The sequence below is a fragment of the Poromitra crassiceps genome (genome assembly GCF_964638095.1).
Source record: "Poromitra crassiceps genome assembly, chromosome: 17".
In the NCBI taxonomy this organism is placed as follows: domain Eukaryota; kingdom Metazoa; phylum Chordata; class Actinopteri; order Beryciformes; family Melamphaidae; genus Poromitra; species Poromitra crassiceps.
Genome location: NC_139635.1, coordinates 19,851,222 through 19,874,850, shown reverse-complemented (window position 1 = coordinate 19,874,850; position 23,629 = coordinate 19,851,222). Strand labels below are relative to the sequence as shown.

The 23,629-nt window shown below is 44.9% G+C and overlaps 2 pseudogenes across 2 annotated transcripts in view; one reads left to right on the top strand and one right to left on the bottom strand.

Annotated features, from left to right (window-relative positions):
- LOC310792125 (phospholipid phosphatase-related protein type 4-like) overlaps window positions 1–22,430 on the bottom strand; it is a 56,994-nt pseudogene extending 34,564 nt beyond the window's left edge. Inside the window, exons 1-3 of the transcript in view lie at window positions 22,347–22,430; window positions 2,788–2,973; window positions 1–75 (exon numbers count right to left, since the gene is read on the bottom strand). The exon at window positions 1–75 is cut by the window's left edge and continues 55 nt beyond it. The product of the transcript in view is annotated as a phospholipid phosphatase-related protein type 4-like (transcript). The remainder of the gene's footprint in view (window positions 76–2,787; window positions 2,974–22,346) is intronic.
- Window positions 13,825–14,121, top strand: LOC310791968 (vesicle-associated membrane protein 3 pseudogene; annotated as a pseudogene). Its single transcript has one exon. The product of its transcript is annotated as a vesicle-associated membrane protein 3 pseudogene (transcript).
- Window positions 22,431–23,629: the final 1,199 nt, after the last annotated feature.

Below are 23,629 nucleotides of genomic sequence, written 5' to 3'. Positions count from 1 at the left end.
GATGTTGGCTTCCGTCTGGGTGGTAGGACACCTCCGGGACAGATAGCAATACAGAATGGCCTCTCCTATCAGGATCTAGACACAGAGACAGAGAGACAGACAGACAGACAGACAGAGAGAGAGAGAGAGACAGAGAGAGAGACAGACAGACAGAGAGAGAGGGAGAGGGAGAGGCAGAGACAGAGAGATTGTGCTGGCACCCCCCGTGTGTGTTATATGGACTAACAATCTTCACCTGTGCTTCAGCTGGCATGAAGGTGAGTTGAGTAGATAGTGACAAAATTGTCATTTTGGGGCGAACTAAATAGAAATGAGCCCATATTGGGGGGGGGGGGTCAACTCCATGACGGGCCAAAACAAACAGATTGTGCCCACGGGTCCCACATTGGTCAGTCATGCTTTAATCTGTATGTTTTAAGTTCAATTTGACATGGTCTTCCCTGATTCTAAGTATAGCTCACTCACTTGTACCAAGTAAAAAAAAATTATAAGCATTTCACGCAAGGTCTATGGAAAAATGAATGGCGGATGAAATCCCAATGGACAGGGAGAAGGGGTGACTTTGGCACTCTTATTGTCAATAGGCAGCCAGACCTACGTTAGCCGTTAGCAACGTTGACGTTAGCGTAGCGCCGAGACGGCTCAGGGAACAGTAGACAGAATATCAGCTTTTCTTCATGCAGTAACAAGCCTTGAAACCTTTTCCTTGCAGCTGTGGTTTAAGACCATCTCCACTACATTTCTAGTGTTTCTAGAGCTACTGGGTGCTGCTGCACTGCTGTCAGCTGAGCCTAAAACTGTTCTGCTCCAGTGCGCACTGCACAGCTCTGGTGCGCAGCTCCTACGGCAATGTCACATGGACAAACGGTGTTCTTAAAGAGAGAGGCGCAGGTAAAAAAAAAAATATATATATACTGTATAAATAATAATAATAATAATAATAATAAACTTTCAATAATAAAAGTCAATCTTGATAATAAAAACGATTATTCAAAAATTCGAAATTTGTTGCCCATTCCTAGTACAGAGTATGGACATACAGCGGTTCACTCCCTGCATGTATGAATGTAGCCACTGTGAGGTCCAGGGTGGAGCAGCATGTATGAATGTAGCCACTGTGAGGTTCAGGGTGGAGCAGCATGTATGAATGTAGCCACTGTGAGGTCCAGGGTGCAGCATGTATGAATGTAACCACTGTGAGGTCCAGGGTGCAGCATGTATGAATGTAGCCACTGTGAGGTCCAGGGTGGAGCAGCATGTATGAATGTAGCCACTGTGAGGTTCAGGGTGGAGCAGCATGCATGAATGTAGCCACTGTGAGGTCCAGGGTGCAGCATGTATGAATGTAGCCACTGTGAGGTCCAGGGTGCAGCATGTATGAATGTAGCCACTGTGAGGTCCAGGGTGCAGCATGTATGAATGTAGCCACTGTGAGGTCCAGGGTGGAGCAGCATGCATGTAGCCACTGTGAGGTTCAGGGTGGAGCAGCATGTATGAATGTAGCCACTGTAAGGTTCAGGGTGGAGCAGCATGCATGAATGTAGCCACTGTGAGGTTCAGGGTGGAGCAGCATGAATGTAGCCACTGTGAGGTCCAGGGTAGAGCAGCATGCATGTAGCCATTGTGAGGTTCAGGGTGGAGCAGCATGTATGAATGTAGCCACTGTGAGGTTCAGGGTGGAGCAGCATGCATGAATGTAGCCACTGTGAGGTTCAGGGTGGAGCAGCATGAATGTAGCCACTGTGAGGTCCAGGGTGGAGCAGCATGCATGAATGTAGCCACTGTGAGGTCCAGGGTGGAGCAGCATGCATGAATGTAGCCACTGTGAGGTTCAGGGTGGAGCAGCATGCATGAATGTAGCCACTGTGAGGTTCAGGGTGGAGCAGCATGAATGTAGCCACTGTGAGGTCCAGGGTGGAGCAGCATGCATGAATGTAGCCACTGTGAGGTCCAGGGTGGAGCAGCATGTATGAATGTAACCACTGTGAGGTCCAGGGTGCAGCATGCATGCATGAATGTAGCCACTGTGAGGTCCAGGGTGGAGCAGCATGTATGAATGTAGCCACTGTGAGGTTCAGGGTGGAGCAGCATGCATGAATGTAGCCACTGTGAGGTCCAGGGTGGAGCAGCATGAATGTAGCCACTGTGAGGTCCAGGGTGGAGCAGCATGAATGTAGCCACTGTGAGGTTCAGGGTGGAGCAGCATGCATGAATGTAACCACTGTGAGGTTCAGGGTGGAGCAGCATGAATGTAGCCACTGTGAGGTCCAGGGTGCAGCATGTATGAATGTAGCCACTGTGAGGTTCAGGGTGGAGCAGCATGAATGAATGTAGCCACTGTGAGGTTCAGGGTGGAGCAGCATGAATGTAGCCACTGTGAGGTTCAGGGTGGAGCAGCATGAATGTAGCCACTGTGAGGTCCAGGGTGCAGCATGCATGCATGAATGTAGCCACTGTGAGGTTCAGGGTGGAGCAGCATGCATGAATGTAGCCACTGTGAGGTCCAGGGTGGAGCAGCATGCATGAATGTAGCCACTGTGAGGTTCAGGGTGGAGCAGCATGCATGAATGTAGCCACTGTGAGGTCCAGGGTGGAGCAGCATGCATGAATGTAGCCACTGTGAGGTTTAGGGTGGAGCAGCATGCATGAATGTAACCACTGTGAGGTCCAGGGTGGAGCAGCATGCATGAATGTAGCCACTGTGAGGTCCAGGGTGGAGCAGCATGCATGAATGTAGCCACTGTGAGGTCCAGGGTGGAGCAGCGTTGGATGTGGCGGTTTGCTTACGGTGGCGGTGGGAATGGCGAAGGCCAGGCTGAAGAGCAGCAGCAGAGAACAGACTTCCTGTCTGGGCAGGACGTAGGGCAGAGAAAGGCTCCGGTCGTTACAGCTGTACCCAGAATGCACCGGCTGGAAAACATCGGTCAGCTCCAGGAAGTAAAGACTGACCACCGAGGAGGCCAGGATAGGCAGCTGGAATACAAATACAACAATACAAGAGAAATTAAAATACCTTACAAATGCAGCAGAAACACTGGCTATCAGTATAATAATAATTATACTAAATTAAATTTAGACTATGGGACAGTCTCCACTGACAGCCAGACTGATGAACATTTTAAATTATTATTATTAATAATAATAATAATACATATTCATGCATACGTGTATGGATTTATTTCTGATCATAATCTATTCAGGTGAAGAGCTTCGATTGGGGGTGGCACAAAATAACGAAATATGGATATATCGTGATACTTCCTCTTGCGATACATTATCGATAGACTGGTGCCCATATCGTGATAGCATATTGTGATGCCATATCGCAACATGTATCCTGAAATGTGTTTTTTTTCTGTAAAAAACTTAATTTACACAGATTCAAAAGATTTGAGTGAGGCATCATTTTGTATCCTTCCTCACCCGTGGAGACGTGGACAAGCTGCAGTCAGTGTGTGTTAAAGAGGCACTATGCAGTGTGTTAAAGAGGCACTATGCAGTGTGTTAAAGAGGCACTATGCAGTGTGTTAAAGAGGCACTATGCAGTGTGTTAAAGAGGCACTATGCAGTGTGTTAAAGAGGCACTATGCAGTGTGTGTGTTAAAGAGGCACTATGCAGTGTGGGTGTTAAAGAGGCACTATGCAGTGTGGGTGTTAAAGAGGCACTATGCAGTGTGTGTTAAAGAGGCACTATGCAGTGTGTGTTAAAGAGGCACTATGCAGTGTGTGTTAAAGAGGCATTATGCAGTGTGGGTGTTAAAGAGGCACTATGTAGTGTGTGTGTTAAAGAGGCACTATGCAGTGTGTGTTAAAGAGGCACTATGCAGTGTGTTAAAGAGGCACTATGCAGTGTGTTAAAGAGGCATTATGCAGTGTGTTAAAGAGGCACTATGCAGTGTGTGTTAAAGAGGCACTATGCAGTAGGGCTGTGCCGATTCACTTATCTCCCGATTCGATACTATCACGATACTTTGGTGCCGATTCGATATATATTGCGATTCACGATTATTGCGATTCTACGATTATTGCGATTCGATATTACGATTTATTGCGATTTTTGTTTATTTTTTTCTTTTCTTTTTTCAGTTTGTTTGCTTTTTTACACTAGATTAGAACATGGGAAAAGTTGAATCATACACTAGAGACTGTATATTATATATCATGAGTAGGGCTGGGCGATATAGTTAAAAACAGGGGCGGACTGGGATCATAATTCAGGCCGGGCATTAGATACCAAGCAGGCCAGGCCGATATGGGCCAACGCGCGTGAAATTTGGGCCGTTTGAAGCCAGATTTGGGTCCAATTTTACAATGAGATGCACCCACTTTAACCCTGAAGTGTAATTATTACTTCAGACTAACTAATAAAGTAATAAAACCACTAGTAAACCAGTAGGCGGCGCCTGGCCTGCTGTTCAGTGAGTGGCCTGACTGCAAGCACCCAAAAAAAAAAAAAAAAAAAAAAAAAAAAATTTTTTTTTTTTTTTTTTTTTTTAATTTGCGATTATCGATTCTGGAATAAAAGATCGATCCAAAAAATCGTGACATTAAAAATCGCGATACTTAGGTGAATCGATTTTTTCCCCCACCCCTACTATGCAGTGTGTTAAAGAGGCACTATGCAGTGTGTTAAAGAGGCACTATGCAGTGTGTGTTAAAGAGGCACTATGCAGTGTGTGTTAAAGAGGCACTATGCAGTGTGTTAAAGAGGCACTATGCAGTGTGTGTTAAAGAGGCACTATGCAGTGTGTGTTAAAGAGGCACTATGCAGTGTGTGTTAAAGAGGCACTATGCAGTGTGTTAAAGAGGCACTATGCAGTGTGTGTTAAAGAGGCACTATGCAGTGTGGGTGTTAAAGAGGCACTATGTATTGTGTGTGTTAAAGAGGCACTATGCAGTGTGGGTGTTAAAGAGGCACTATGTAGTGTGTGTGTTAAACAGGCACTATGCAGTGTGTGTTAAAGAGGCACTATGCAGTCTGCACTTTGGGATAGATTGTTTGCCAATTCTATGAAAAAATACATAATGCTGAGTATTTTTTCCTCTTCAGTTACACAGATCACAGATATCATGATGTATCGTAGTCAGCGGCAGAGGGTGCGCCCGCCCCCCATCAAAAACATTTTTGCAGGCCAGGCCAGGCCACCGGGCATCGGCCCGACGTGCCCGATTATGCAGTCCGCGCCTGTCTGTGTGTGAGAGAGAGAGGGAGACAGGGGCAGACAGGGTGCTGCCTGTGACAGCCTGTCGCTGTCCATCTGTGGTGGTGCTGAACCGAGGGCTGTGCCTCGGTGCTGAAACATCTGAAGAGGCCTGGCTGGCAACCTGTGTTTTTCTTTTTCTTCTTCAGAACACGCTTGTCTGTAAAGTGGCTTCACTGTAGGCTTTCTTGGACATAATATTACTTGGCTCAATGAGTGACAAATTGTGTTTTCGGATATAGGGGCTATCAGCTATTTTACGGTTGTGACTTAAAATTACTTTATTTAATAAAGTCAGTGGTGTGAGTGTGAGAGGAATTCAATCGATAGACAATAACATTGGTGTGTTTAAAATGAGATATTCCACTAAATATGGCTAAAACAGATTCAAACATGCAAAAAAGGCCCCCCTAAAAGCTTCGCCCCCTCTGGGCTGATAGGGTCGCTCTGCCCCTGATCGTAAATGGAATTTCTTGCAATGTATCAATTACCGCAGAATTGCTGTGTCATCATATCGTTATTGAGGGCCAAGTATCATGATAGTATCATATCGTGAGTTCATCTAATATCGATATTTTTGTCCCACCCATAATCTTTGCAGGTCTGTAGTTGACATACAAATGAAGGCCCAGTTCGAAAGTGGCCAAGCTTCAATCCAAATAAATAAAACCACAGACTGTAGCATCTGTGATCACAACTTCATACTAAACTGCTGTAACACATTTCATACTGGTATGCCCCATACTAAACTGCTGTAACACACTTCATATTGATATACCCCATACTAAACTGCTGTAACACACTTCATATTGATATACCCCATACTAAACTGCTGTAACACACTTCATATTGGTATACCCCATACTAAACTGCTGTAACACACTTCATATTGGTATGCCCCATACTAAACTGCTGTAACACACTTCATATTGGTATACCCCATACTAATCTGCTGTAACACACTTCATACTGGTATGCCCCATACTAAACTGCTGTAACACACTTCATATTGGTATAGCCCATACTAAACTGCTGTAACACACTTCATATTGGTATACCCCATACTAAACTGCTGTAACACACTTCATATTGGTATACCCCATACTAAACTGCTGTAACACACTTCATATTGGTATACCCCATACTAAACTCCTGTAACACACTTCATATTGGTATGCCCCATACTAAACTGCTGTAACACACTTCATATTGGTATACCCCATACTAAACTGTTGTAACACACTTCATATTGGTATACCCCATACTAAACTGTTGTAACACACTTCATATTGGTATACCCCATACTAAACTGTTGTAACACACTTCATATTGGTATACCCCATACTAAACTGCTGTAACACACTTCATATTGGTATACCCCATACTAAACTGCTGTAACACACTTCATATTGGTATACCCCATACTAAACTGCTGTAACACACTTCATACTGGTATAGCCCATACTAAACTGTTGTAACACACTTCATATTGGTATACCCCATACTAAACCATACTAAACTGCTGTAACACACTTCATATTGGTATAGCCCATACTAAACTGCTGAAACAAGGGATGGATGGAGTCCTTGGCAATGTTCATGGCTTTGGTCAGGCAGCGTTTGTGGGCTGTGTCGTGGATGGATGGAGAGAGGTGTCGTGGATGGATGGAGGGAGAGAGGTCCCAATGATCCTCTGCGCCGAGCTCAGCACCACCCTCTGCAGGGACTTCAGGTTCCATAACACACTCTGTAGGTAGACTGAGGTGAGGAGGGGAGGTGAGCTCTCCTCATCCGCCGCAGGAAGTGCAGCCGCTGATTGGCTCTTTTAGCCAGGAGATGAGGTGTTGTGTGTCCAGGACAGGTCAACCCTAGGAATGTGGTGCTTTGGACCATCTCCACTGTGGAGCTGTTGACTAATAGTGGATGGTGATTGGGCTGCTTTTTTCTGAAGTCAACAATGATCTTTGTTTTTTCGATATCCAGCAGCAGATTGTCGCTATATTGCACCAGTCCAATAGCTGTTTCGCCTCCTCCTTGTAATCCAGTTCCTTTGTCATTCTTAATGAGACCGACCACTGTTGTAACATCCACGTACTTTATGATGTGGTTTGTCATTGGTCAGCAGGGTGAACAGTATGTCGCTCAGGGGGAACCGGTGCTCAGTGAGATGGTGTTGGAGGAGGAGTTGTTTCCGACCCGCACTGACTGTGGTCTATCTGAGAGAGAGTCCAGGAGCCAGTTACAGAGGGGGGGGGGGGGGGGGGGGGGGTTCAGGCTTACCAGGTATCTAGATATTCTATGCTCCCTGACGAGCCTGTCAAAACACTTCCTGCGTACAACAGAGAGCCTTGGCCGCCGTCCTGCACACAGAGGAAACCAGGTTGCTGCCGGGATGTGTTTTTTTCCTCCTCTCCTCTAAATGTCTCTTGAACACACAGATATAAAAAGACATCCCGTTCTGACGGCCACGTTGCCTAGCAGCCGTTAGTGGGTAGGATGGTGTGACGGTGTGTGTGAGATGGAAACTGTTAGAAGAGACAGACCGGTTCTGCCTGAAAGCTAGAAATGAGAGGGGAAGAGAATAACAATAATTGTGAAACCTGGTCTGAATGTAGTTCGGGGGGTGTTTTCAGGTTGAAACATGTCTGAATGTAGTTTTGGGGGGTGTTTTCAGGTTGAAACATGTCTGAATGTAGTTTTGGGGTGTTTTCAGGTTGAAACATGTCTGAATGTAGTTTTGGGGTGTTTTCAGGTTGAAACATGTCTGAATGTAGTTTTGGGGTGTTTTCAGGTTGAAACATGTCTGAATGTAGTTTTGGGGTGTTTTCAGGTTGAAACATGTCTGAATGTAGTTTTGGGGTGTTTTCAGGTTGAAACCTGTCTGAATGTAGTTTTGGGGTGTTTTCAGGTTGAAACATGTCTGAATGTAGTTTTGAGGTGTTTTCAGGTTGAAACATGTCTGAATGTAGTTTTGGGGTGTTTTCAGGTTGAAACCTGTCTGAATGTAGTTTTGGGGTGTTTTCAGGTTGAAACATGTCTGAATGTAGTTTTGGGGTGTTTTCAGGTAGAAACATGTCTGAATGTAGTTTTGGGGTGTTTTCAGGTTGAAACAGGTCTGAATGTAGTTTTGGGGTGTTTTCACGCTGAAACCTGTCTGAATGTAGTTTTGGGGTGTTTTCACGCTGAAACCTGTCTGAATGTAGTTTTGGGGTGTTTTCAGGTTGAAACCTGTCTGAATGTAGTTTTGGGGTGTTTTCAGGCCTCACAACCTCACAACTTGGTTTTCACTTTCACACAGTCGAACAGGCTGTTTGAGAGAGCCAAGATATCACAAAAACAAAAAGATTATCAATTCTAACCCCTAAATTGAAATTAAAATGGAAAAAACTGAATTTGGGGGAAAAAATAAGATGGAATTTGGAAAAAAATAAAACGGATTTCATATGGCTCTAGATTAGAGCGGTTCATTTCACACTGCAGCCTCAGAGAGATGAGAGATACCTGAGTAATCCCACTAACTAGTAGCAATAATAATGTCAATGGCCAAATACTTAACCGTACTAATGATAATACTACCCATACTAATGATAATACTACCCATACTAATGATAATACTTACCCATACTAATGATAACACTACCCCCATAGGCTATTAATTCAACAGTGGGCATGCATCTTTCCACAAAGCTCCCCAATGTTTTTCGCCGTTTTAGGGGCGCCCACAAAGCTCAGATTATAACTTGAACCCTGTTCAAGAAGTACTCTGAAGGACTCTATAGAGACCAATCGCTCCAGTTTTAGAGTCGTGGAGCCCGTTCCATTTATCAGGAGCATAATAGGAAAAAGCGAGTCTTTCCTGATTCACAATAAACGCTAAACAGTCTGACGTGTGACTGCGAGCGTGTCTGATAAGGGAGAATTTCCATAGAGACGCGGCGACATGTCCCCCCCTCTTTTCAAAATCCACATTTTATAAAGTGGGGGGACTGCTCTGCCCTTTGACTTATTGACTTTGGTGTCACTAATGCTTGGGCAAAGACCCCACTATGAGGGTATTTGAATCGTCTGTTGGTTAGAATAATGTTTAGTCTATTTAGTCTTGTGGGACGTTGAATGAGTTGAGAGAGGTCTAGTTCTAAACAAAGCTCCTTCAGTCTAGTAGAACTCTCAGAGAGCCAGTCTAAATTAATGTCACCCAACACTACCAATTCGGATGAAACATATGTACACAACACTTTACCAAAATCCTCTCAAGCCAAATTCAGCGCTGAGGGCATGCAATAAACACACCAATGATGTGAATATCAGCCCCCAGGGGCCGGTTGCACCAACTGGTCTTAACTATGCCTGGTCGTAACTCCTACGTCGGTCTTAGTTAAGACCAGTCTTTAGAGTGGACTTGCGCCTGTTGCACCAACAGGGCTTACGTCTGGTCTTAACTACGCCGGTCGTAGCGATGCGCGTCCATGTGAAAGCATGGGAATGCCCACTGGAATGCGGCACGCGACCTGTTTATAAGAGTGTGCTGACGTCAAATGATGCTCCGCTGATGGGTAATCGGCTGTAATAGTGTGGCTAATGTTAGCGGCTAACTGTTACTTGTCGTTACTTTACATGGCAGTAAAATGCCACTGAATGACCAAATTGATTTAACTTTTAACCATTTCGATTTCCACTTTCCATACGGACCCCCAGCATTGGTTAGTTGTTAACGTCGTGACTATATTTATAACGTACTCCAGTTTGCGGTTTATAATTGAGGGCTGAATACAGCCGCGCTGAGGGGTTGTGACTATTGCGCAACACACAGGTGAAAACCGCCTATACTGCACCTTACGCCTGCTCTGGACTAGGCGTAATATTTACGACCGGTCTTAGTGAGAAAAAGGCTTACGCCCTGTTGGTGCAACCGGCGTAGCTGTTAGGTCGTAAAGTTATGACCGACTTAGCTTAAGACCAGTCGGCCCGATGTCTAAAACAACATATTCAAAAACAATTGGAACAGAGGAGATTGCAAAAACATGTGCAAGCTAGATGTTCTCTAACAAAAATTACAACTCCACCTCGTTTTGCTTCTAAAAAGACTGTAGCCATTTATGCCAATATCTGAATCAGGGTTTCTCCCACACAGCCCTGACTTGACTGACAAAGACATGAAGAGGAGTCCTCATTAATCAGCACATGCATGAAATCACTCCTGATTTAAACGTATGAATTTTAAGCCGTCACAAGCCTGACATTTTTGCGAAGACTTTAGGTCAACAGAATTCACATCAGTAGGAGTAGGTTTTAAGAGCGATATTTACAAGGTTGCCCCCACTATGACTGCGCTCGGCCTCGAAACATGACGAGGAAGACGTGCAGAAGGGCTTATGACAACAATACCATCAAAATGAGAAGCACTAGGCTGAAACAATTCATAATTAGACAATAGCCCAGGTTGTGAAGGTGCGGACGAAACACCCAACACTACTGACCAGTAGGGGTGGGAATCACCAGATGCCCACGATACGATACTAAAACGATACTTGAGTCACGATACGATAGTATTGCGATATTGTGATACCGCCGATATTGCAATATATTGAATATTGCGATATATTGAATATTGCGATATTTCGATATATTGTCACTCCTAACTCCTAACTTTTCCTTGACCTCAACAGAAGTAAAACATGCAGTGTTTTTTTGTTTTGTTTTGTTTTTGCCCCACACGTAGGCTACATTATTAAGCTTCTCTGGACTCAATACGCCACTGCAGGCGCGGACTGCACCATCGGGCGCTTCGGGCAGATGCCCGGTGGCCTGGCATGGCATGCAAAACTTTTTTTTTTTGCAATATCGATACTTGCCGTCCAAACATCGATACAATATCGTCAGGCAAAATATCGCGATGCTATGGTGTATCGATTTTTTCCCCCACCCCTACGGACCAGTCTTTCAGCTGGGCTTGCAGTAGGGAGCCCACCTGGCCACAAGGGGGAGGTAGACTGGGCAAGATCGGGAAAAGACCAGTGGACATGTGACGGGTGGCCAGGCCAGTCACAACAGTTTGGCCGGATTGTGTAAAATAGATTGTCAGATAAAAGGTGCGAGCCCAGGCCACTGGGGTGGATGCCCTCGCAGTGTGAAAGAAGGCAGGGTGCTTCCAGAAGATCTTAAAATGGTCAATAAAAGTGATGTTGCGGGGCAGCGCAAGTTAACTGCAACCAAGTGTGGAGACGTGGAAGACTGTGGCTAAAACCATCCATGTCGTGGTTGACAGGGGGACAGTGAGGGAGTCAAGGAGATCTTTGTCTCAAATAAGTGTTTCGGAGGTTTGACTCGGGATGTCATTACAGCTACAGTAGAGCCCGACCGATATATCGGTCCACCGATATTGGCCGATAACCGATATATCGGTATCGGCTGATATCAGGGTACCTGATATTGCCGATATTTTTTTATTTTGTATTTTTTAAGTTATAGACAGCATGTTGTGTATATTTGATCTTTTTTCTTAACTCAAGTTATATTTTATATTTGTTCTATTTGTGTATTTGGATTTCTAGTTATTTATAATTATTAAATTCCCAGTGAAGTTTACCGTTTCATTGCATTGATGTCATTTTGGACAATAAAGTTGATTGATAAGCTGTAAAATAACCTGCCTACATTACATAGTCATGTCAAATCATATCTTTGTAAAGTGTTTGATATTTGAGGGAAAAAGTGTAATATAATGTGTATAATGTAATATAAGAATATCGGCCGAAATATCAACATTTTTTTACTCACTAAGATCGGTATCGGCCTCAAAAATCCAGTATCGGTCGGGCTATAATTACAGCCGAGGTGAAGAATAACATTGTGGGTGAGTGGATGTTGGGGATTTTTGCCAAAATGTCAGACACCTTAGCAACCTGGGAAGCTACAAAGATGCAACAGACTTTTTTCTTCATGTTCCTCACTATTGAGTCTCCAATAATGAGCGTGGTTGGAGTGGGGGGAGTGAGTGGACGGTGGAGAGGACGTGACCCGTGAAAACAGATGGGGACTGAGAGGGACGGACAGGGAGGTGGGCAGGGGCTCCCCGTGGTGCTGGTGTAAAGTACGGGTATGGAGCAGCGAGCCCACAGCCCAGGTGCAGGTGACAGTGGGACCTTGACCCACGTGACGACAGAGGATTTCTCAGGCAGAGGAGGGAAGTCGTGGAGGTCATGGGCTTAGGAGGCACACGAGAGGAACCCATCCCTCTCCTGCCCCCGTCCGTCCAGGGACCAGGGACTAGAGCTGGATGGGGCTTTTTAGATTTGGTCCCGAGGAGAGGAGGACCCAGGGATTATCGGGGACGATGACAACAGAACAGGGGCTACATGGACTGAGCAGCAGGACAGGGGGCGGGGGCTTCAAGCTGTGGCCGTGTGGAGTCACAGATTCCGTCCGTTTGTCTTGGGGCAAAGGTGATGATGGAGTCCAGTTGTTTGTCTGCGTCCTGGTTCTGGTTCTGGTACTGTGTGGAGATCCTCTCTTGTAGCTCTGCAATCCGCTCGGCCAGACGGGAGCACTTGACGCGACGGCGCTTTGCCTCCGGGGCTCGGCTCAAAGCCCCCGGCTGGTCCAAATCGATAGATGGAACGGCGGTTTCTTTCAGTTTTGTCCCTGTCACGTCCTCGATTAGGCCGAACACATGACGTCGATAGTCCTCAGGTTTGAAATGGAGAATACAAACTCTGAGATTTTGCAGAATTTCCGTAGAGGTGTTCTCATTATAGTTTGGGTTATTGACAGCCTGCAGCCACTGTTTACAGCGCACACTATCCCTGACTGGCAGACAGTGTGAATTCACAACAGCACGTGCTCTCCTCTTCGCCTCCGAGCACCCGGGAACGATACACCTCGGCGACATTGTGATGAACTAGTTAAACCACCTTATAGTGTGTAAGTAAAACTGACGATATCATGACATTGTGACATCAGCAGTGATGTCATAAATCACTGATCATGTAATATGTGTAGAATTGGTGATGTCACTCAAGCACTCGATGATGCACATTGCTGCCTCTCACAGAATATTACACAAATTCCAGACTCGGGGCTCCGCCCCCTCCTCAATGCCCTCCCTAAAGAAATGCGCCCACGGCTCATTCCGGTGGCCCACTGCTGTTGTTAATGGCGCAAATCAATGATGATGTCACAGGCAGTGATGAGGTCATAAATTGACGACATCATACAGATGGCTCGGCAGCCAGGTTACTACGATAATGATGTCATATTATTACTGATGATGTCATAAATCACTGATGATGTCACAGACCATGATGAGGTCATAAATCACTTCAGCCAGATCTAGACGGCTTGGCCTTGTGGCGAGGTCACTACTAGTAATTATGTCATATAATCACTGATGATAAGGCCCAGTGAACCGATGACCTCATCAGTGATTTATGACATCACTGATGATGTCAGTAATGTTGTCACAATGGCAACGCTTTAAGATGACATCGAGTTCATCAAACCCCACTGATGATGTCAGACATTGTGACATCATCAGTGATGTCATAAACCGTGCCCTGCTGAGGTTATATAAAGTGGACGACTTGCTCAGAGCCCAATCAATCAACGCTGAATCTGCGGCAACGATATGAACTATGGCATGGCACCGGGAAACAGCCGCCTGCAGGAGACCCAGGCCAAGGTGGAGGAGGTGGTGGACATTATGCGTGTCAATGTGGACAAAGTGCTGGAGCGTGACGTGAAGCTGTCCGAGCTGGATGACAGAGCAGAAGCACTGCATGCCGGAGCCTACGAGTTCAAGACCAGCGCCACCAAGCTGAAGAGGAAGTACTGCTGGAAGAACTGCAAGATGTGGGCCATCCTGGCAGGTGTCATCATCATCATCCTGGTCATCGTCATTATTTGGATTTCTGAGGGTCAATGAGGGTTATAGGGATGAGATGGGAAGATGGATGGATGAAAGGAAGCGAGGGTGGATCAAGACATCTGAGACAAACAGGTATTAGTGGGTATTCGCTCTGCCTCTGACCGTTTCGGTCGGAGCGAAGGGAAGTCCCTTTGTGCTCCCTGCGTGTCACCGCTCTCAAACGCCTCCGCCGCTGTGAAACAACAAGCTAGCAACCTACACGCTGAAAATGGCAAGATTTGGATTGTGCAATAAAGCAGGCCTGCTTGGTACTTTTGGTGGATGGTTGTAAAGATAACATGTCTTTTTTTGCTGCTTCACCAGAATGAGAGTGAGGCCATGGCCACACGGAGACGGAAGCGATATTTTTTTTTCCGTTTAAGAAAAGTTTTCCATAAACACAGAATCGTTTCAAGAAATGTGTGTATCCACATGAAACCACTGAATACCACTGAAACCGCTGTAGTATATATGCCAGGCCTAAGTGGCGCTGTAACGCTGCCACATCACAGTGCAAATCACAGTGCAACGTGTGGTTGTCAAACCTCTCACTTCACTATTCACGTTGTATTTGCGAGGGGTATATATAGAGCAGCCCGAGTATGTCCGTTACACTCAGGGTTTACATTTCATTTCATTTTGTCCAATATTAAAATATTCCAGAATTGCATGTTGTATTAAAAATAAATATTATTTCTATCTAACACGTTTAGCCTGATTTTGTTTGTGTTATTGTAAAAACTTAGCCGCCGTAAGCCTTCCGGGAAATATCCGATGAAGGCAGGGGAGGGGTGGATGGGAAGAGTCAGCTGTGGAGCCCTGAGGATGTTGTACACACGCTGTTCTCCTGTCCACTTGTTGCTGACGGTGGTAATAGAGGAGCATTATATTTTGCTGCAAGAGCCCTAACAGGCTCAGTAGCTGCTGTAGCACGAACGCTACTGCCATGATTGTTATTGTTGCTGGTGGAGAGAGGTGGGGCTATGGCGTCATCGGTTCAGGAAAGATGCGTATGGGTTGTAAACACGGAAATGCAAGGGTGGCGTCTTCAGATTTATTCACTCTGGGACCCGGTTTAAAAAATTAGCGTATACTCCCAGAACGCTGGTTGATCTGGACGAAACGTCTATATGACAAAAAACTTTAGCGGATACACCTAAACTCGTGTCCGAGTGGACATGGCCTGAGTTGAGCAAGACTCCTGTACTGGTAGAACACGAAAAGAAGTGTGTAGATCGAGACTAACCACCAGGTTATAAGTAAGCTGAGCAGGTGATTAGAGGTTAAGTTAACCTCCATAAGAAAGAAAAAGTGGCCAGGTCGCTGCTCTGGAGACGATGCGCCATGGGCGCAACATGTTATGGAAATGTTTGTATGTGTACAGGCAGGGCCCGAAATTAGAGCCCGCCACCTGCCAATGGCGGGCATATTTTAGCTTTGGCATCTGTCCGCCACGTGGCGGGTCGCAAAATAGTCGTCATGTAATATTAAAACTGTGTGTAGCCGCCTGTGTCCACCTAGTGTATTTTTCCGACTGTTAAACGCTGGGAGTGCGCACAATATACAAGGAAGCAGTCTGAAACTAAGGTAACGTTAGTGCGTTCAGTGTGGTAGTATAACATGAGTGCTTCCTGAGGCTGTTCCATTCTGGCTCTGCCGTATAGGCTACCAAACGTGACTCTGGAATGAAATGCAGTCGTCAATTTAGCGGAGGTAAATTGACAGCCCTAACGTCGGGCGAATCAATAAATGAATCAATCAATCGCTCGCACTTGTTGCCGACACTCGTATGATACAGTATATATGAGGAGATAATAGTTATGTGTGTTTTGGTGTGCAGCTGGCACGAGTGCTTTGTGAGACTGTTTCACATGGCTCTGCCGTATAGGCTACCAAACATGACTCTGGAGTGGAATGGAATGCAGTCGTCAATTTAGCGGAGGTAAGAAGCGTCTTTTAACCTCTGCTAAATTGACAGCCTACATCGGGCGAATCAATCAATGAATCAATTGCTCGCGCTTGTTGCCGAGCTCGTATGATGAGGAGATGAATCAAAATGCTTACCACCAATAAAGCCAAAGGGGAGCCGAGAACGAGTGCAGGAGAGCTATCGCAGGTGCCAGGTGTGAGTGGGAGAGAAAGGTGTGTAGCCCAAGTTGTGCGCTGTGCACTGAGACTGTCGCAGTTATTACTTTTAGCTGCGTTGTTGTTTTTTTTGCAACAAGTTAAGCTCAAGATTGACTTGACATGTATTGATAAGATTGACTTGACAGCATGTATTGATTAATCAATCATCAATCAATATATTAAAATAATTTGCTTCAAATTTTACTCTTGCCTCTTATTTAAGTGTGTATTCTTCAACGTAATACCTTATCTACTTGAAATGTACTGAAAAAATGGATATATGTGACACAAAAATGTGTTTTTGGCCGGTAAGAAATATGCTTGGCGGGTAGATTTTTTTCCATCTACCCGCCACTGGCCGGTGGGTCAAAAAGTTAATTTCGGGCCCTGTGTACAGGATTAGTCCTTATAGATTTCTTATTCCCTCCTCATCCCCTTCATTATAAGCACATTGATGCCGCTCTTGGAGAAGGCTGTGTAGAGCTCTGCTGGCCATGAGCAAAACCTCGGGTAGGTCGATGCCAACTCGCTCATTCTGTTGCCCTTGACCTTTGTTGATGGTAACTGAGAAAGCCAATCTGATTGGCATCATTTCTGTCACGGTGAGGAATTATTGGCAGGAAGATCCCTTCACCTTGTTTCTCCTACAGAAATCTCACAATTCAACCACCTTGTCGATCATCTGCACCACCACCACCACCACCACCATCGTGATCCTGGTGACGTTCTTGAGAGTACGGCCAGGACCTGCTTGTAGGTTTGCTAAGCAGCATGATTGGAGCTCCTACTTTCAGTTTGATGGCATGGCCAGGCACTCCAGAGGGCATCAGTGAGTTAAGGGTGTCTTTGTGATTGTCTTCCAGCTGAAAAGACTCTTCTCCAGGGACCTTATCCAAGCAGCACATGTTGATGTGTTTGATGTCCTTGTTCAGAGGAGTGTACAGTATATAGTATAGTGCCTTTCAGAAGGTTGTTGTCTTTGTCACACGTGGTCTCAGAAACCAAACCAGTGTCTTCAGTACCCTGGAGCAGAATCGGCCCGTGGACCATCTCAATCCGGCCCGGAACGTCCTCAATGGGAAACAACAACCCAAAAAAAAACAATAAAAGGCAGCATTATGTTGATAAATCTCAAGGCGAATGATTAAAATGAGCCTGTACTGCTAATTATCTATTACATTTTGATCATTGTGAAACAGTCTGCCTTGAGTCCATATTTATAACAATGAAATGAGTTTCATCAGTGACCCATGCATTGGTGCACATAAGACAATTAGCCAGATAATCCAGATACTGCATTTAAGTGGATTGTTTTGTGTAAGTAAATATTGTCATTGTAACCCTGAAGTACACGTTTGAGATTGACATACAGCCGTGTATAAAGAAGAAGAAAAAAAACTTTCCAAGAAACGAGGACCCAGGCCTTCTGGGCTGACAAATAACCTATTGTAACGGAATCTGACATGTCTACCATATGAATGTAGTTTAAACATAATTCAGTATGTGTTTGAAGTTTAAATTCACTTGTCCAATGTGTGGCCCTTTGGTTACTTTATCTAAGTCAGTTGGCTGATAACCAATATTAACATTGCAACATCGGGCCGATGGCGATATGTTAAAAAATGACTAACATCTGCCGATACCGATATGATTGCTGATATATCGTGCCTCCCTAAAAATATCCCTCCACCATGTTTTCTTCTATCAATAAAAATGCTATTTGGCGAAATGATGTTCTCAAAGTTGGACCAACAGTCAAAAGAAAATCACAGCAGCAGGATCTGTTGTTGAATCTGTTCGCCTGTTGTCAGTTTTCACACCATTTTCATGAACTCGTTTAAATTAATGGGGAGGTAAAAATCAGAACTGTACAAACTCGCCTGCTGCATCTGATCTTGCTGAATGCTGAATTGCTGATTAGTTTATATTCTGGTTTTTATGGTGCTCAAGGGCTGAATAATGTTAAAGCTATGTGGAATATTGCCTTAAGATATTTGAATGACTTCAAACATCTCAATTTATCCCACCAGATGGTTGAGCAACCTCGGAAGTGGTAACGTGCAAGGAAAGATAAACCCAACAGATGCTACCAGGATCAGTCTGCCTGCCAGTGTGTATGCATAGACACATACTGTTACAGGGCTCACCTAGCATACACAAAATACTGTTACAGGGCTCACCTAACATACACAAAATACTGTTACAGGGCTCACCTAGCATACACAAAATACTGTTACAGGGCTCACCTAGCATACACAAAATACTGTTACAGGGCTCACCTAGCATACACAAAATACTGTTACAGGGCTCACCTAACATACACAAAATACTGTTACAGGGCTCACCTAACATACACAAAATACTGTTACAGGGCTCATCTAGCATACACAAAATACTGTTACAGGGCTCACCTAGCATACACAAATACTGTTACAGGGCTCACCTAACATACACAAAATACTGTTACAGGGCTCACCTAGCATACACAAAATAATGTTACAGGGCTCACCTAACATACACAAAATACTGTTACAGGGCTCATCTAGCATACCCAAAATACTGTTACAGGGCTCACCTAGCATACCCAAAATACTGTTACAGGGCTCACCTAGCATACACAAAATACTGTTACAGGGCTCACCTAGCATACACAAAATACTGTTACAGGGCTCACCTAGCATACACAAAATACTGTTACAGGGCTCACCTAGCATACCCAAAATACTGTTACAGGGCTCACCTAGCATACACAAAATACTGTTACAGGGCTCACCTAGCATACACAAAATACTGTTACAGGGCTCACCTAGCATACCCAAAATACTGTTACAGGGCTCACCTAGCATACCCAAAATACTGTTACAGGGCTCACCTAGCATACCCAAAATACTGTTACAGGGCTCACCTAGCATACACAAAATACTGTTACAGGGCTCACCTAGCATACACAAAATACTGTTACAGGGCTCACCTAGCATACCCAAAATACTGTTACAGGGCTCACCTAGCATACCCAAAATACTGTTACAGGGCTCACCTAACATACACAAAATACTGTTACAGGGCTCACCTAGCATACACAAAATACTGTTACAGGGCTCACCTAGCATACCCAAAATACTGTTACAGGGCTCACCTAGCATACCCAAAATACTGTTACAGGGCTCACCTAGCATACCCAAAATACTGTTACAGGGTTCACCTAGCATACACAAAATAATGTTACAGGGCTCACCTAGCATACCCAAAATACTGTTACAGGGCTCACCTAGCATACCCAAAATAATGTTACATGGCTCACCTAGCATACACAAAATACTGTGACAGGGCTCACCTAGCATACACAAAATACTGTTACAGGGCTCACCTAACATACACAAAATACTGTTACAGGGCTCACCTAGCATACCCAAAATACTGTTACAGGGCTCACCTAGCATACACAAAATAATGTTACAGGGCTCACCTAGCATACACAAAATAATGTTACAGGGCTCACCTAGCATACACAAAATACTGTTACAGGGCTCACCTAGCATACACAAAATACTGTTACAGGGCTCACCTAGCATACACAAAATACTGTTACAGGGCTCACCTAGCATACACAAAATAATGTTACAGGGCTCACCTAGCATACACAAAATAATGTTACAGGGCTCACCTAGCATACACAAAATAATGTTACAGGGCTCACCTAGCATACACAAAATACTGTTACAGGGCTCACCTAGCATACACAAAATACTGTTACAGGGCTCACCTAGCATACACAAAATAATGTTACAGGGCTCACCTAGCATACACAAAATAATGTTACAGGGCTCACCTAGCATACACAAATACTGTTACAGGGCTCACCTAACATACACAAAATACTGTTACAGGGCTCACCTAGCATACACAAAATACTGTTACAGGGCTCACCTAGCATACCCAAAATACTGTTACAGGGCTCACCTAGCATACCCAAAATACTGTTACAGGGCTCACCTAACATACACAAAATACTGTTACAGGGCTCACCTAGCATACCCAAAATACTGTTACAGGGCTCACCTAGCATACCCAAAATACTGTTACAGGGCTCACCTAGCATACCCAAAATACTGTTACAGGGCTCACCTAGCATACCCAAAATACTGTTACAGGGCTCACCTAACATACACAAAATACTGTTACAGGGCTCACCTAGCATACACAAAATACTGTTACAGGGCTCACCTAGCATACACAAAATACTGTTACAGGGCTCACCTAGCATACGTACGTAATATGGCACTGTCACAATATCGGGAATCAAAACAAAGTTGCCCATGGCATGATGGAACAGGCCATTATGGTAGTTTCGTCATAAAGGAGATAACATGGATAAATCTTATCTAAGCCTTGTTATCGCAGCATCACATTGGAATATGTATTCTTTTTTTTTTGCCAGTAGTTGTTATTTGCATCAGTATGGCTACAGTATAACCAATATCACATTCACACACACACACACACACACACACACACACACACACACACACACACACACACCCATTGGAGATGCACACTGTCACTGTGGCTCCTTTCATATCCAGCCAGTGTTTTGTCTGAAGACATATATCGAATATTAATGCAAAATAATAATAATAATAATAGTAATAATAGTAATAATGCATAATGGTAATAATGCACATTGTGGTTACCGTTTTATATTGTTCAAGCTGTGCGCATATTCATATCCTCCTACTCACAAATATCCCAGGTATGCATGAAGAATCACATTGTCCTATGGCGGCTGCACTGTAACAACAGCAGTGATCAGGAATCAGGATGAGGTGAATACAGAATAGCAGTAGGCTACATCCCAGCTATCGTATCGGATCAAAACAAGCTTGTTTTGGACGATTGTAAATGGGATATGTTCAATAACATGAGTATCCAGATAATGCAACAGGTTGCATTGGCTGTGGTGGCTGCTTCCCTGTTTGTTCAGACAGGAATGAGCTCAGCTGTGGGCCGCAAAGACTTGCTAGATTTTTTGTTTTTTTTGCCTAACAGCCATTGCTTTTAGAAAACACTGATCATCATCTGTCAGCCCATGTCAGCAACAGCAGCCATCTGCACCGTCCTCTCTGCCAAGCCAGACGTACCCTACCCACAGATACAACCTGTAGACTGGCTGTCAGCTGACCCTACCCACAGGTACAACCTGTAGACTGGCTGTCAGCTGACCCTACCCACAGATACAACCTGTAGACTGGCTGTCAGCTGACCCTAGCCACAGATACAACCTGTAGACTGGCTGTCAGCTGACCCTAGCCACAGATACAACCTGTAGACTGGCTGTCAGCTGACCCTAGCCACAGATACAACCTGTAGACTGGCTGTCGGCTGACCATGGCATCAATTCATCAGATTAAAGTCAGACAACCAACCAATCAACCAGTCAGTCAGTCAGTCAGTCGGTAGGTCACTTAGTCCAGTGGTTTTCAACCTGGGGTCCGGGGACTACCATGGGGTTATTGAGGGCATCCCAGGGGGTCCCCAGCAAATTTGATGGATTGTTAAACTTCATTATTTCAAGAACATTATAGAATGAATAATATGTAGGAGGCTGACTATTGACATTAACATCATAATAGACCTACGTTCTCTGATTAGGGTGCAAGAGACTGAATCACAACCACCAACTGACCGACCGACCAACCAACCAACCAGTTACTAGCCTCTCAAGCCAGTCAGCTCAGTTCAATTATAAACAGATGTGCATGTCTGCAAAATAACAGTTGATAGATAGACAGACAGACAGACAGATAGATAGTTTGACAGACAGATAGATCCACAGACCGACCGACAGACAGATACACAGACAGACAGACAGACAGACAGACAGACAGACAGATAGATACGGTAGATAGATAGATAGATAGATAGATAGATAGATAGATAGATAGATACACAGACCGACCGACAGACAGATACACAGACAGACAGACAGATACACAGACAGATAGATAGATAGATAGATAGATAGATAGATAGACAGATAGACAGATAGATAGATAGATAGATAGATAGATAGATAGATAGATAGATAGATAGATAGATAGATAGATAGATAGATTCACCTCCACAAAATAAAAGCAGGGCAGCAGAGTGACGCTGTCCTTGCTCTCCTTCCCGCTTTTCAGCCGCTCCTTGGCACGAGACATCCCGGTGGGCGCGCGGGGAGACAGGGAGCTGTACCTGATGCCCGTCGTCGTCGTCGCCGTCGTCGTAATTTTGGCGAAATTCCGACGGATTCCGTTCTCCCTCGTGCCTAGCGGCGGACCTCCATCGTCGCCCGGTGCGGTGAACTGGACGTGTCGGTGCCCGTTGACGCGCTGTGTCTGCTCTCGCCTCTGGAACGATGCGGTCTCCAGCTTTACAGCGCGGTGCCAACCGAGAACAACTGGCACGGGACTCTGCGCGGGGACGGTCTCCCTCCTCTCGGTGTGTTGACAGTCAAGTGATCACGGGGACGCATTCTGACCGGCGGAGATGGTGTTTAGAGGCGACGGTCTGTCCGCTTCCACGTTCATTCGGTAAAATTATCCCAACTCCCACCCCAATTCAGCTCTGCCTCTGCAGCTGCAGCAGCAGGTGACTAGTGTTAAGTTAGTAAAAAAAAAAAAAAAAACCCAACAACGAAGACTTCCTGTCAATTTTCAAAATAAAAGTATTATTGAAATACATGTCATGTACCGTGCTAATATCATTGACTGTATATAAAACTGTGTGGGGGAGGGGGGCATTTTAGTTAACTGAAAGAAAACAGAAAAACTAGACTTTAGACAAATACGAAACTAACCAAAATTATATTGTGTAGCCTAGTCACAAAAATAAAATAAAAGTATTCAGAAAATAGCTTTATTTTTAGTCTGTCAATTTGGTCAAAACTGTAACAGGCATGAGAATAATGTAGCGATTCGGGGTTTGACGTGTATTGTGGGGTTTCCGTGTGTAGCTAGGAACTGATATGTGTGGGTGTGTTCCTAGGGGGAAGGGGATATATGTGACCAGCGGCCGGGGCGGAAGGCAGTCTAACCATGAGAGGGGGTTGGAGTGGTTGCATGAAGAGCTAGCAGCGAAGCTAGCTGCTAGGAGCTATATTGTGAAGCCAAGAATAAAAGCCTGTACCAACTTCAAGTCTCCAGTTCCTTGTAACGAATACCCGATCCGTTACATTGGTGTCAGAAGTGGGATCGATAACCCTCTGCGACGGCCGAGAAGGGAGAGAGTGAGAGGAGGAACGGCAAAAGAGACTGTGTGCGGTGCGGCTTTTGGGCTCAAGACCTAGCGCTAGTAAGTTAGCTACCAGGGGTGCTAACTGCTAACTGCTAGCTGCTAAGACCACGTGTGATGGTGCGCG